This window comes from Coenobita brevimanus, chromosome 6 (genome assembly GCF_032717465.1).
Source record: "Coenobita brevimanus isolate Jiangsu-jjx chromosome 6, ASM3271746v2, whole genome shotgun sequence".
Classification (NCBI taxonomy): domain Eukaryota; kingdom Metazoa; phylum Arthropoda; class Malacostraca; order Decapoda; family Coenobitidae; genus Coenobita; species Coenobita brevimanus.
Window position 1 is genome coordinate 10,386,126 of NC_136959.1, and position 7,208 is coordinate 10,393,333.

Here is a 7,208-nt window from a genome sequence, read left to right on the forward strand (position 1 = left end):
TTTCAGCTGTTGCAACAAATGCAATTCTATGAGCCAGTGAAGGAAAACCACTCTCCAGGCGTAGGTTAACCAACCTTGTCCAGCGTGGCGCATGTAGCATGGTGCGGAGTGCCTCATTTTGAAGGACCTCCAAGGACTGAGAGACATGTGGGGCAAGGCTGGTGAGACATATGGCACTATAGTCCACAAGAGAGCGGATAGCGTGGACAAAAAAGGTGCGTAACACGTTATAGGATGCCCCTAGACTGCGACGAGACAGATAACGCAGAGCAGAAGTTCGGGTGGCAGCCCGCTCCCGCAGGTACCTGACGTGCTTGGCGAAAGTGAGGCCAGCATCAAAATAGACGCCCAGGTAGCGGTGGAGCGTGACCAGCTCAATGCTGCAGCCATCAAGCAAGAGAGGACGGTCTGGAGGGCGGAGACCGAAAGGTAGGCACTTGGTCTTCCCGAGGTTGACCTTCAGCCCGAGTTCATTACATTTGGCGTGTAGCCGAGAAAGAGCAGCGGGTGCCTGGGTGAAACAGTCCCCCCTCGAAAAGACCAGTGCCAAATCGTCAGCATACACCAGCAGAGTCACGCCGGGACCATAATCCACCGTTAATAGCCCTTCAACAAGGACATTGAAAAGCAAGGGGCTGAGAACACTCCCTTGGGGCGTGCCGTTAAGATGGTGGTAAAACGGTGAGAGCTCCCCTTGAAACCTGACCCCTGCCGACCTGTGCAAAAAGAAATCCCCCACCCATGAGAGAAGTCTACCCCCAACTCCCCGGGCCGCGAGGGCTGCCTGGATGGTTAGAGGGCTTGCCAGCTCAAAGGCTTTTTCGAGGTCGAGGAAGACTGCCATCCCCCGTCCACCTCGAAGCTCCCCGAGGAAGGAAGCAAGGCAGTGAGAAGCACTCCTGCCAGAATGGTATGCAAAAGTCCTCGGGTGCAACGGTCCCAGACACCAGGCAAGGCGGGCACGCACAACCCTTTCTGCTGTCTTAGCCACACAGCTAAGGAGCGAGATAGGGCGCATGGCGTCGGGATCACGAGGCTTTGGAATCGGGTGGATGATAGCTGTCTTCCACGACCTCGGCAAACGGCCCTCAGACCACGAGAGATTGAACAGACCAAGCAGTCTCTCACTACCACAATCTCCAGCATGAGACAAGATCGAGTAGACGAGCCCATCGAGGCCAGGTGCAGTGTCGGTTCTGTGTCGCAGCGCCTTATGAAGCTCCCTGCTGGTGATGGGAGGATCAGCGGGGTCAGGTCTGGCACAAGCAGCCTGTACAGCAGCGACACGAGAAGCCGATAACTGCTCCTGTAGGGCTCGGACGGGTTGCGGAAGATTGTGGGAAGCAGAACGATCCGCGAAATGCTGAGCAAGACGGCTGGCTTCAGCAGCAGGGTCAGGGTGTGACGGTGGTCGAGGTGGACGTGGATCAGATATGGACCGGATCCTCCTCCACATATCACGGAGAGTGGAGTGAGAATCCAAGGTTCGACACCATCTAATCCACGCCTCCTCCTTAAGGCGACGCTTCTCTAACGTCACATGGCGTGTGACAGCAGCCAAGCACCGACGGTGAGGGGATGTACGGCGCCGCCGGTACTGCCTGCGTGCTGCATTGAGCCTGTGATTCAGCTCCCTGACCCTGTTGCAGTAAATCCAGCCGTCCCGATAGCACCGCGTGGATCGTCGCTGCAGAGGAATAGTGAGAGACGCAGCCTGGGAAAAAGCACGGGCTACCTGATCTGCTCGACTCTCGAGGTCCGGGGCAGGAGGAGATGCCTCAAAGGCCGCAGCTAACACACGGCCAAAAGCCGGCCAGTCAGCCCTGCGGAGATCCCACCTCGGTGGAGGGAGAGGGGGAGGTGGGAGTGGAGGCATTGGTAGTGTAATTTCAACTGCGAAATGATCATTAGTGAGGTGGGGGTGAAGTGACCATGTCGCAGATCCAGCCAGAGGGGACGACACAAAGGATAGGTCGAGACGGCCCCCAGCCACATGAGTAGCGACCTTTGTATCATTTAAGAGAGATACACCATCCATCTCCTCCAGTACCAAAGAGATGTGCCGCCCTGCATCATTGGACGGGAGAGGCGATGAAAGCAAGGCGTGGTGGGCGTTAAAGTCGCCCCCGACATACACAGTGCCCCTGGCAGCCTGGGAGAACAAATCTCCCATCTCCAGGGAGCCCCTGTGACTTCGGTACACATTGTATACCGTCAGGGACGACGTAGCCAGGTGGAGAACCACGCCCAGAACCTCCACATCAGGTCCACAGAAAGGAGGAGGTTCACAGTCTGTGCACTCAATGTGGTCCTGAACCAGAACGGCACATCCCCGTGCGACGCCACGAACGTACGGGAGGAGATGGGTGGTGTAACCCGTGAGATGAAATGTGGAACAGTCTGGGAGCAGGGTCTCCTGCAGTAGTATGATATGGGGGCGGTCCCTCGCAGCCGCCTCCTGCAAGAGCGGGAGCTTGCTCCGTGCTCCTAGGCAGTTCCACTGAAGGAGTCGAAGGGGGGAGCCGTCCCGCCGTCCGGAGACAGACAGAGACGGACGTCCTCCAGCAACGGAGGTGAGGCCATGGCTTTCGAGGGTGCCACGACGTGCATTGGTTGTTGCTCTGGAAGGGGGCGAGGCCGACTCTGCTGAGGGGTGGAAGACAGAGCAGCGGCCTTCCTGGGCTTGGCTCGCTTGAAAGAGCGAGCCAGCTTGCGGGGGGGAGTCCGTGGTCCCCCTGTTGAGCGAGCCGGACGTCGAGGGGCAGGATGGGTGTCGGGACCATGCTGCTTCCTGGCAATTGCGCGATCGATGATGCAATCGGCTGCGGAGGCGATTGAGGCCGCCTTGAGGGTGATCCCCAGTTTGAGGGACACTGCTTGGGCAACGGCCACTGCAATTTGGGAACCCAGGTCCCGCAGATCCTCCGCCGTGAACGCAAGGACTGGTGGAGCAGCAGCAGTGGGTGGGCTGGGTGTGGAGCCAGGTACTGGTGGCGGAAGCGTCAGTGGCTGACTTGGCGCTACCGTGAGAAGTGGTGGCGAGACAGGCGGCTGTTGGCGGTGAACCTCTGCTGTGGTCTGGACCACAGTAAGAGCCAAGGGCAATGGAGGGAACTCCTGGTCGCTGAGAGGTGGTGGACGCTGACTGGGAGGGCGGCGCTGTTGTCCCCAGATGAAGGTGCCGGGGGGAGCTGGAGTGGCGCTGGTGGCCTGGTGCTCCTGCACAAAAGCAACCTGCCTCTCCCGACCCTGGTTCACTTTTTGTACCCTCGCGGGGCAGCTGGGGTGCCAGGCGTGATGTCGTCCTGCGCAGTTGGGACACTTGGCCGCAATCGGCTGGTTTGCCTTGTACCGCTGCAGGCACTCGTCCGTGTCGTGGGCGGCACTGCACATGCCGCAGATGACGGGGCGGTTGCAGTTGGCACGGTGGTGCCCGTAGCGCTGACAGCGGTAGCAACGGAGTGGCTCCGGGGTGAAAGGGCGGAGGTGATATGTTCCCCAGTTCCCCAGGTCGATCGCAGGGATCAGAGGACCCCACAGGGTGACAATGACCTGTCGAGTCTCCTCCCGGGTCCGCGCTCTCTTTTTTTTTTTTTTTTATGTGACCGACTCTAGGCATAGGCTGGCAGCGGGTTGCCTCTTCGACCTGAGGGTGGTGAAGCAGGATCTCCATAGGCATTCTCAAGGGATAACCCATGACAACTGCCTTCATCGACTGTTGGCCGGGCGTTAGCTCGACTAGCTTCACAGGGCAGGCCTCGTCCTGCAGAGCTGTTCTCAAGAGGTTGTAGGCTCCCTCGTCCTTCGGCACCAACACCGAGCGTCCGTCCCGACCTATCAGGTTGGAGCAGCATAGCCCTGGCAGGTGACGCTCTAGTGCAGCCACGGCGTCGTAACTCGTTGCATGCCCGTCCTGTACCGGCACACGGAAAGCTGGGAATGCAGAGCGGGGCGGTGGACGCACAGCCACTGACACGGAGGGACGAGCAGCAGAGGGACCCCTGAGGGGAGGCCCAGTGCGTACTGCCGGAGAAGGGCCGTTTCCCTGGCGAGCACGCCTCGATCCCTTGCGTACCACGGGGGTGAAACCCTCATCATCGCGCAGAGCATGATCAGCAGAGGGGGAGATCTGAGTCGTAGCATGAGCCTCCGACGGGACCTCCAGCCGCTTGAAAATACGAGAACTAGCCGACCTAGGCTCGTGAGAGGGTGCGCAGGTGGGAGCGCGAGGCTGCGGATCGAGGGCTCGGTTCACGGAAGTGCCTTGCCGTGGATTAGGGCTGGCATCTGCACGTAGGGAAGCTGAAGCGTCCTTGGTAGAAGAGACAGATGGTGGAGCAGGTGCAACCTCCTCCATAGCCTCATGTCGGCGGGCTGCCTTAGCAGAACGGGTAGAGTCACCACGCAAGCGAGGTACCACTCCCGTAGACATAGGAGTAGAGGGGTTAGCACAAGAGACCTCTTGAGCTGACGAGTGGGAGCTCGAGTCAGAGCAGTGACGCTCCCGCTTCGTGCCTGTAGCAGGACACGGAATGGAGAGCCTCGTCTGAGGGAGCGGGAGGCGAGAATGCCCCTGGGGCCTAGGGATGCTGGATCCCTTCATCCTGCTCACCGAAGCAGGCCAAGAACTCAGTCAAAACACACACACACACCTCACACACACAACCACTCAAACAGCACAAACAAACAAAAAACAACAAAAGTGGCCTAGGTCCCTACAGTGACGGGCAACCTATGCTCCCCGCCCTCTAAAGGGCGATGGGAGGCCCAGCCACTGCCCCTTTCGGGTCTTCCCTAATCTAACAGAGCCGCCCTCACCGCCTCCTATAACCAGGCCCTAAAGGCCCCCCTTCATGGAAGTGCCCTAACGGCACCCCTTCAGGGTTCGGCGTCGTACTACGGTGAGGGACACTAACGGCAGGCCAAAAAAAAAAAAAAAAAAAAAAAAAAAAACCCCCACACACAGTCACAAACACACACACACTCCCACTCACACCCAGGCAATCGGAGACTAAGTCTCAGAAAAAACCTGGAAAACAGAAAAAATTCTTCCTCAGTGCCAGGGACTAAGTCTAAAACAGGCAAAAAACGAGGAAAACAGGCGAAACTCACCACGAGTGAATGAACCAGAGTTCAGAGCTCGAGAGAAATCGGTCAGACCTCCTCACCCGACAGAGTCTGAGCTAGGAGTGGTGTTTGGATAATAATCTTCAATCGTCACTCATCGTCTTATAAAACTTTATAATCTTTAATTTTCTTTGATAAAGGTAAACTTTTGAATCTAATTTTGACCTCTTTAGCTTTGGAAATTATTCCACATTTAAACTGGCATGTTCTCAAATGTCGCACGTCTGAAATTCCCGCACGAATGAGAAGAGACTGAGAGGAGGCACATCTTATCACCACCGCTGCCCAGAGCCAATTGACGGCTGCGGGACCCCGTGACGTCATGCGCGGACTGCTCCAAAATTTGAACCATGCATAAGACGACTGTATATTACTTAGACCGTGATTGTGATTATGTCTCTGGTTCTCGTATCTCGATATTTATCTCGCCCAGACGGAGTCCGACGAGGTAGTGTTTTTGATCGTGTTCCTTTGTTTGCTAGCAACATTACGGAAAAGCTGCTGAACGAAATTACATGAAATTTCAGGATATGTGGTTACTGGTCCCCAAAGAAAGTGATTAAATTTTTGAGGTAATCGAGTGAGCCTGAAAGATCAAAATCAAGGTCATGGGTGTTCAGAGGGCTATAACTTGAAAATGGTTGAAGATAGAACATAAAGGAACTCGTAATATGGACTCTCATTTGGGACCAAGACCTTTTACCTTGAATTACCTTGAAAGGTCAAACCTAAGGTCATGGACATTCAGAGGGCTATAATTCGAAACTTGTTGGAGATAGAGAGATTTTCACTATTGTCAACATACAGGAAAACTCATATGGGCTTTTAGTTGGTACCTTGACCTTTGACCGAAAGTGACCTTAAAAGGTAAAACACAAGGTCACGGATATCCAGGGGGCTATAACTCGAAACTCGTTGAAGATAGAGATATTTACTGTTACCAAGATAGAGGAAGCAGCACATGGGCTTTCATTTGGCAGCATGACCTTCGACCTTGAGTGACTTTGAAAGGTCAAATGCAAGATCACGGATTTTCAGAGGGGGTAGCTTGAAAACGTTTGCGCCATTACCTTAGACTTTAATTGTGCACTGACACTACAGTAAATGGCAGAAACAAGTCAGTATTTAACAGCAATAAAATTACTGCTGTCGGGCGAGGTTTGTTGTGCCTGGTACCACTTGTTCGTCTTGTTTTCCTTAGATACTCATTATTCTGAGAGCAGTGTCTTGCAAACCATTGAATGACTTTTTTTAATACTATTGTTTATTTTGTTTTACTTGTATTTTACTTCTGTGATGTCCTATCTTGTCGTCAACTCCGTTTCCTTTGTTCATTGCTAATGCACTTTTTCTTCTGAAGCTGATCACCTACAAGTTCTGGCCTACAAATATGCTGAGAATATCAACACTGATAATTTCCGTAGAATCATAATAAACTGCGTTAAGTATAGTTAAACATGGATTGAACAGAGTTTTGACAAAATATCAGTTACTTGGTGAACAGTGTTATGCTTCAATGTAGCTCTAAATGGGGGGGGGGGCAAAGAAAGCAGTTTATCAAACACTGTGAAAAGGTAGGCGGTCTTCGGTATTGTTCTTTTCCTCTCTGTGGCCAAGACCATGCATGTTATTGTTCATAAAGTACTTGAAATTATGTCAGAGCTACATTAACACTAAATTTATTTAATGTAACGAAAATTGATGTACTGTGAAAATTATGTGTCGATATGATTAACTTCCTTTTAGTCCAAATCTCCTTGACGGAATGGGTTTGGTCTTTTGATAATAGTCACAAAACTGTCCACGTTTGTCCTCTCCTCTGTGGCTTCGTGTTGATTTTCACTTTTAGGTCTTCTGATTTCATGTTTAATGCTCAATCTGTTTCATCCCTGGCTTTAAGTTATGACTGATTCTCTGTATGACATCCTCTTGGAACCAAAACTCTCTATCCAGTGATATCTGGTAATTCCCTTGCTTCTTTTGAATCTATAATATTCTGGACTCCGATTTTGCTTCCTGCATGTGACTCAGCTGTATGGAGTAGACTATCGGTTGTCTCCTTTTGTCATTATACCTTTTCT